This window comes from Dipodomys spectabilis, unplaced genomic scaffold (genome assembly GCF_019054845.1).
Source record: "Dipodomys spectabilis isolate Male_0828 unplaced genomic scaffold, ASM1905484v1 ptg000163l, whole genome shotgun sequence".
In the NCBI taxonomy this organism is placed as follows: domain Eukaryota; kingdom Metazoa; phylum Chordata; class Mammalia; order Rodentia; family Heteromyidae; genus Dipodomys; species Dipodomys spectabilis.
This window is the reverse complement of record NW_024870840.1, coordinates 19,052,645-19,060,942: the sequence shown is the minus strand read 5'-3', so window position 1 is coordinate 19,060,942 and position 8,298 is coordinate 19,052,645.

Below are 8,298 nucleotides of genomic sequence, written 5' to 3'. Positions count from 1 at the left end.
AAACCTTCAGAAAAACTGTTTGGCAAACTCAAGTCCAGATTTTCTGTTCAGACTTCTTCCTAGCTAGGCATTGGTGGTTCACTCCCATAATCCTAGCTACTTAGGAGGCTGACACCTAAGGATGGAGGGTCTAGTCCAGCCTAGGAAGGAAAGTCCTGAGACTAATCTCCAATTTGCCACCAAAAAAAAAAGTCAGAAGTGGAGCAGTTGCTTAAGTGCTAGAGCACCAGCCTTGAATGAAACAATTAAAGGACAGTGTTCAGGCCTTGAGTTCAAGCCCCAGTACTCACACACACACACACACACACACACACACACACACACACACACACACACACACACAAATACAAAAAATCTACGATTTTCTTTCCCCTAACAGCCTTTTTTGGGCCAGATGTGGTAGCTCATACCTGTAATCTCTGCAGTTTGGAGTTGGAGATCAGAGGATCCCATGTAAGAGACCAGCTGGGCAAAACTATAAAACCCTATCTCAAAAACAAAAGCAAATTTGGAAGAAAAAAAATTATGAAGCCAGGTGCCAGTGGTTCACACCTGTAATCCTAGCTACTCAAGAGGCTGAGATCTGAGGATCAAGTCCATGAGACCCTTATCTCAAATTCACTACCCCCAAAAAACCCTGTAGTGCAACTGTAACTCAGGTAGTAGAAGGTTAGCCTTGAGCACAAGGGAGGTCAGGGACAGAGCCCAGGCCTGAGTTCAAGGCCCAGGACCCAGCACACATACCCCCAAATATGAAAGGAACAGAGTCATGGCCCAAGAGCACTTGGCAAGCCCTGGTACCACCCCCAGCTTTGTCTGGGAACGGCATAGGCAGGGTCCCTCTGGACCACGCTTGCACTGCCCCCCCCCTCGGTCCTGGACACCCAGCTCACAGCCTCTGGACGGCTCCTCAGGTTCAGTGCTGCCGCAGCTCTTGAGCAGGTGTAGATAGGTGTTTCTGCCATGATCGTTACCTTTCCTTGGCACGGGCTGCTTCTCTCTCCCATGAGCCCCACCCCATCCAGGCCCAGCAAGAGGACAAGGGACAGGGGACAAGACCATCGACTGTCTTATTCCTCATCTAACCACTTTTGTGCTGCTGTGATGGAGCAGGCCCACAGGAGTTGACCAGCCATCAATTAAAAATATTGGGCTGGTGTGGTGGTACAAGCTTGTAATCCCAGCACTGGGAAAACTGAGGCAAGAGGACTGTCAGTTTGGGACTAATATGCAACACTGTCTTGGGGGGAAAAGAAAAGTTGGGAGCTGAACAAGTACACAGATCGTTTCCCATGATTATTCCCTACGCATTAGCAGTTGTAAGTCATTTAGAAATGACCTAAAGTACTCAAATGCCATGCTATTTACATAAGGGTTTGGGGCTTGGGATTCTGGGAGAGAGGGTTCCTGACCCCTCTGCCAATACTGCAGGCAGGAGACTGGCACCCCGTCCCTTAGGGCACTTCTATAAATAGCTTAAGTGTTACGATTACTAATGGATCTTCTCATTTTTGTAAATATCAGACTTATAAACAAACACCGGCGTGCATGTCAACACAGCCAGATTCCGCAGGCTTGCTTAGAACAGAGAGGTTGAGGCTGGGACGGAGGCAAAGGACTGTTGCATTTTAACTAGCTGATTGCAAGGGACACGTGCATGCCAGACTCACAGAAGTCAACACCAGGACTTGCTGCAGGACCACCCGTCTCTCTTGGGTGAGGTTCAGCTCAGGCCTTGCTCAAAGGCCCAGAAAATCCACAGACCAAAACCTGGCCTGGGCAGTGACTGCACTCTCACCCTGCCATTCTCCGATTCCAGGAACGTCTCTTCTTCTTCCTGGCTGCAGATCAGGCAGTCTGAGCTGGCCCTGCCAGCGGGTGCCATGGGCCAAAGGTAGCAAAAGTTCCCTCCCCACCCCCACTGCCAGGCCTTGCCCAGGAGCAGGCCCAAAGAGGCTCAGCCGAGTGGAGCAGTAGCAGTTACCAGTAGAGCCTGGAGCCCTGAACTAGACAGAGGACCATGGGGTGCTAGGTCTGGAGGGCCGGGCAGCTTCCCTGAGTCCTGTACACACTGCACATCACACATCACACCTCGTTAGAACAAAGCTCCTCTGTGTGCTGAGGGCCCAGGACTCGATGTACTTAGGAGAGCTGAGAGGAACTGGGGGAGCATGTCAGCCCCATCCCCAACCCCCTACAGGCATGCACAGCCTGCTGGGGTCCCTCGTCTGTCAATACCATTTTCTTTTTTTTTTTTAAATTTAATTTTATTTTATTTGAGAACATACTGTACAGAGGGGTTACAATTACATGGGCAGGATAATGCATACATTTCTTACCAAGCATTGCAGCCTCCTCCTTTGTTTACCCTTCACCTCCCTTCCCAGCCTCCCCCCTCCCCCCCACCTGTCAATACCATTTTCAATAAATATGTCCAGTGGAGGGGGGAAGACAGAGAAGAGAGAAAAGGGATGGGGGGAGAGAGAGAGAAAAGAGAAAGAGGGGAGGAAGATGGAGGAGAGAAGGAAGGGGAGAGGGGCTGTGCCTTGGGACTCAGTGGGTGATAAACCTGATTTCAGGCTGGGCGCCAGTGGCTCAAACCTGTCATCCTAGCTACTCAGGAGGCTGAGATTTCTGAGGGCCATGGTTCAAAGCCAGCCCTGGCAGGAAAAGTCCGTGAGACTTTTATCCCCAATAAACCACTCAAAACTGCAAGTGGCGCTGTAGCTCTTGTGGTAGAGTGCTCGCCTTGAGCTGAAGAGCTGAGGGACAGCGCCCAGGCCCAGAGTTCAAGCCCCATGACCAAAAAACAAAAAACAAAAACCCCGATTTCAACTTCCAAAGGGCTGGAGATGAAGGATTTCTGCTTCTGGGAAAGCAGGCCCCATTTCCCCAGAAGAACACACCCAGAGGGCAGGGCCCTCGGTTCTCTCCCTAGCCCTGGGGTGTCCAGGGCAGCCTCTGTCCTGCCAGGGGGTGGCTGCAGGCAGGGACACTGTGGCCAGGGTGTGAGTAGAGCCAGTGGGCAGCCCAGGCCCCCGCAGAGTGTCCTGAGAGGGAGTTTCTACCCACAGTTGTTCTCTGCAGAGCGGGAGGCTCAGCTCAGCCCAGACGGACTCCAGATGGTTTTTCACTGAGTGATTTCCCAGGCCAGGAACTGCAGCAGGTCTGGAGGCAGAGGTGTGGGCAGGCGGTGTGGCTGGGCCTCAGAGGACAGGGCATCCCTAGGCTGCCCCGGTACGCTGCGAGGTCCCCCGCTTTCATTTCTCTACCCCCAGGACCTGGGATGGAACTTTTATTTGGAAAGAGGATTTTTGCTGATCAAATAAATAAAGATTTTAAGAGGGAAATCAACCTAGGTTTGGTCAGCCCAAAGTCCAACAACGGTGTCACTAAAAGAGACAGATAAAGCCGGGCACTGGTGGCTCACGCCTGCAACCCTAGCTACTCAGGAGACTAAGATCTGAAGTTTGCAGCTCAAAGCAGGAGTCTGTGAGACTCTGGTCTTCCAATTAACCACCAGAAAACTGGAAGTGAAGCTGTGGCTCCAAGTAGTAGGCCACTAGCCCTGAGCAAAAGAGCTCAAAGGGAGCTCCTAGGCCCTGAGTTCAAGCCCCACAGCCAACCTGCCCCCCTCCCCCCCAAAAAAAACAGAGACAGAAAATTCACTGGGTGTCAGTGGCTCACGCCTGTAATCCTAGCTAGCTACTCAGGAGGCTTGCAGTTCAAAGCCAGCCCAGGCAGGAAAGTCTATGAGATGCTTATCTTCAATTAAACACCAAAAAGCCAGAAGTAGAAATCCAACTCAAGTGGTACAGCATCCTCCTTGAGCAAAAAAGCTAAGGGACAGTGCCTAGGACCTGAGGTCAAGTCCCAATACTGGCACGGGGGAGACAAGGGGCCACCAGTGGCTCACGCCTGTAATCCTACCTACTCAGGAGGCTGAGATCTGAGGATCACGGTTCAAAGCCAATCTGGGCAGTAAGTCTCTGAGACTGTTATCTCCAATGAACCACCAGAAAACCGGAAGTGGCGCTGTGGCTCAAGTAGTAGAGCGCTCAACTTGAGTTAAAGAGCTGAAGGCCAGCACCCAGGCCCAAAGTTCAAGCCCCACAACTGACAAAGAGAGAAAGAGAGAGAGAGAGACTGGAAAAGGAAATGATATAGGGACACTCAGGCAGAAGATAAAGAGAAGGCAGAGAGGGTGTAGAGTGATGTGTCTGCAGGCCAAGGTCCACTAGCAGCCACCAGAAGCCAGGAAAGGGCCTGGAAGATTCTCTTCCAGAGACTCCCCAGGATACCAGCCCTGCTCACACTTAGACTTCTGACTGGCTTTCCTCCTCTTGAGCTGTGAGATGCCCTCAGAAGCAAACAAACCGAGTGTGGCTTGGGGGGTTTCCAGGGGTCAGAGAGGTCACTAAGAGACTTGAACTTGGCCTCTACCCTGCAGAGCTGATGGGTGAACTGCAAAGCTAAACTGACAGTGAACCACCAGTATGTTGCAAACCCCACATGCAAATCCACAGACAGTGCCTGGACGGCTGGGCTGGGCTGGAGGGGTGGCTTCCGGGAAAACCCAAGAGAAGGAGCCATGAGGCACAAGGCTGGGCAGGTGAGATGCTGGCTACTTCCAGAGAATTCTCATCGCCGCCGCCTAGGCAGGATGCAGGGCTGAAGTCCCACTGGGTCTTTTTTTGTTTGTTTGTTTCCAGTCCTGGGGTTTGAACTCAGGGCCTGGGCTCTGTCCCTGAGTTTCTTTTGCTCAAGGCTAAGCACTCTACCACTTGAGCCACAGCACCACTTCTGGCTTTTTCTGTGTCTGTGGTATTAAGGAATTGAACCCAGGGCTTCATGCATGCTACGCAAGCACTCAACCACTAAGCCACATTCCCAGCCCCTCACTGGGTGTTAATGTTGTGTGCAGGGGGGCGGGGGAGGGCTGCAGCGCTCCACACAGGGGCTCCGGCTGAGGGTGCCCTGTGCTGACAGGGGAGGTTGAGGAAGGCCATCGGAGCAGCTGCTTTCCCCTGAAGATGGGCACAGGTGTCCTCAGCTCACAGGTGTTTGAGAGAACACCAGGAAATGAGCCCGAGCCGAGCCCAGGAAGGATGGAGGCGGGAACCGGCTGGAGCGCTCCCCTTTGTTCTTGAATTTTGGACGGGTTCCAAGAATTTTGCTCTCTTTCTCATCTGTGCTGTGTCCTCAGCCCCCTGACCCAGACACAGCCCCCCCACACATGGTCTTGGGGATTGGAGAAGCCTGGGATCCAATCACAACTCAGCTTCTTCCAGGGAACATGGCAAGAGGAAAGTTCTGTGACCTTCCACCCACACACGGGAGGGTGAGTGTGTCTGAGTGTGTGCCAGTGTGCTCTTGGCTATGGTGTGTGCAGATGGAAGTAAAATCTAGGGAGCTGTGCGGACTGGGATTAATGTGTGTGTTGGGGTTGGGGGCTTCCTGCTTAGGGGGCATGGGGAAGGGATGAGTGGGAATCCCTTAGTAGAAAGAGACCAACTCAACTCATTGTTGCCCAGATCAGACATTTTGGGGCCAAAGCCTCCGCTCAGCCAGGTTTCCACTGCTCTGGATTTGCAGCTACTCTGGAGGCTGAGATCTGAAGATCATGGTTCAAAGCCAGCCTGGGCAGGAAAATCTGGGAGACTCCTATCTCCAATTTAACTAGCAAAAAAGCCAGAAATGGAGCTGTGGCTCAAGTGGTAGAGCACCAGGCTGAAGTGAAAAGGCTAAGGAACAGCACCCCGGCCCTGAGTTCAAGCCCCTGTACTGGCACACACAGATCCAAACCAGCCTCAGCCCAGGAGGCCTCAGCGGAGCCCCGCTTAGCCACCTGTCCCTATACCCAACCCAGGAAATCACTAGTAGTATTGAAGAACAGAGAAACGAGATTTGATCAACTGCAGCCATTGTCAGGAAGACAGATGAAGGGGTTTGGTGACCCCAAGGGGTTTGGGGTTTCAGAAAATAAAAGGGTGATGGAACATGCACTGCTGTCACAGGTGGAGAGGAGCAATTTGGCTGCAGGTGACCCCTCCTGCTGGGGTGCAGCTCCAATCTCATGGATTGTGGTCAGTCCTGAGAGGTTCAGGACTGCCTGAGGAAGCCTTCAGTTCCTGGTCCTAAAGATGCGTATCAGTCAGTCCTGTCCTTCCTGGAATCCACGGTGGCTGCAGGAGAGATAGGCTCAAGAGGAAAAGAAGAGATGCACTAAGAAGAGATAAAACCACAGCCAGAGAGGAACACAATGGAGTTAGTGAGGCCCATGACCTGGGCTCTCTCCCTCATGGCCAGCCCTCATTTAAATTTCACAGCACACTGAGGCAGATCTTGCCATTTAGTTGATTAAGAAACGGAAGCACAGAGAGGCTAAGGAACCTCCTAAAATCACAGAGCAAACAAGCAGTGGAAAAGAAATTCAACTTCAGGTAATCTGGCTTCAGATTATTAACAGGACCAGTATACCATGTTGCCCCTTGCTTACCCCTCACTGCTGGGGGTGGGGGAGGGAAGAATAAAAGATAAACCAATTGGTGGTACTATAGTTTTGGGGTTTTTTTCCGGTAAGTTCTCTGTAACTCAGTTTCCCTCTCTCCAAGATGATGGTGCTAGAGCTATAAAGGAGATCCATGTCCTGGCTCTGTGCTCTAGGTGGGGTCAGGTTTGCCCTGGGGCCTGAAGGGTTCTGGTGCCTGTTGAGGAGTAGGCCTGCCTGGCCTTCCCTCTGAGACCCTGCGCTGCTGGAGTTCTCCGTCTGGTTGCTAAGTTCCTGGGCTCTAAGCTCCTTTGTCTCAACTCCCAAGCCTGTGGGTGCCACTGGCCAATCCACAACTCCACCTCTTCTCAGTGCCATGCAAAGAACCTTCTAGACTAGGCACAAATACACTCAGCCCATGGGGGACCAGCAGGAAGAGCTGGGGCCCTTCTCCTGAGACATCCCCAACACCCCTAGTTTCAGCTGCTGTGGCCACATGGCTGAGGACTGTTTCCCAGCTTCCCTTGCAGCTACTCTGACCATGTGACCCAGTTCTAGCCAATAGCGTGTGAGCAGAGTGGACCTCTTCCCTAATAGGAATAAATAGGAACAGAAAAGGTGACCTCCCTGTCCCCTCCTCTCCCCTCCCCTCCCACTGTTCCCCTCCCCTCTCTGCCCCTTGCTGCTGGCTGAAGGGGCCACTCAGCCAGATGACCCTACAAGGCTGAAGAGCCTGTCTTTGCCATTTAGTCTTCTGTTTCACCTGTGAAAAACTCAGGACTGTCCTGTCCAATCCTCTTCCCCCATCCCCTGGTGTTTGCACAGCCTAAGGGGGGGTGGCCCCGGCCTCCTAAATACGTAAGACTGCTCAGATCACAGTGCTCTGGGGAACTCGGTTCCTCCTCAGTAAGATGGGGACCAGAGCCGTGGCCTCCAGGGTTGGCGTGAAGACCTGTGGGTGGAGAACCCACTACAAGCTCCAGTGGAGGGCTGGTCTTGATGCACCAGCACAAAGATGAGTGGCCCCAGTGTCCTGAGCACTGGAGCGCCTCCAGCCTGAGCCCTGCGCTGCATCTCAGTTCACCCAGCGGCTAACGGAGGAGCCCTGCACAAGACCACCTCCCTCCCCTCCTCTTTCCCTCTGTCTCCTCCCTCTCTTCCCAGGACCCCAGGGTTCTTTGGGGGTGGTGCCAGGGTGCACGGTGGGGGGAATGGGGAGGCCTGGCGGGGAGGGATTGGAAATATACGGTTTCAAGCCTCTGAATCATCCCCCAGCCTTACGATAGCGATTGCGGCTCTTGTGGCAGGGAGCCAGGGCAGCTGCCTGGGCCCATGCAGATGGACTCGTTGCCAGCGTTGCTGGATACATTGAGGGGACATCTCCAGGCCATGGTGACCCAGACCCGGCTCATACCAGCCTGCTGTTGAGGTCAGAGGCCTGCGCGCTGCCCACCGGCCTTGCTCAGAGTTCCTGGGGCAGCACAGAACCCCGCTTCCATCCTGAGGGCCCCCTCCCCAGGGCAGGAAGACCAGAGACTCCCCTGGGGAGGAGGAGGAGGGGAGCTGGCACCGAGCTTTTGGCTTCTGTCTTGGGAGCCATCGTGACTCAGTGTAACGGGACCTCAGTGAGTCACGACAGAGCCGCCCCACCCCCACAGCAGCTCCTCATCCTGCCCAAGAGCCGCCCCCTCCCTCCATGCCTCAGGTCAGCCCGCCTTCCAACCTCCTCCTCCACCACGTCACCAACCCTCAGACCCAGCCAAGCAGGTCCTTGCAGGGGGTTCCAGAATGTTCCATTTGCACGCCTG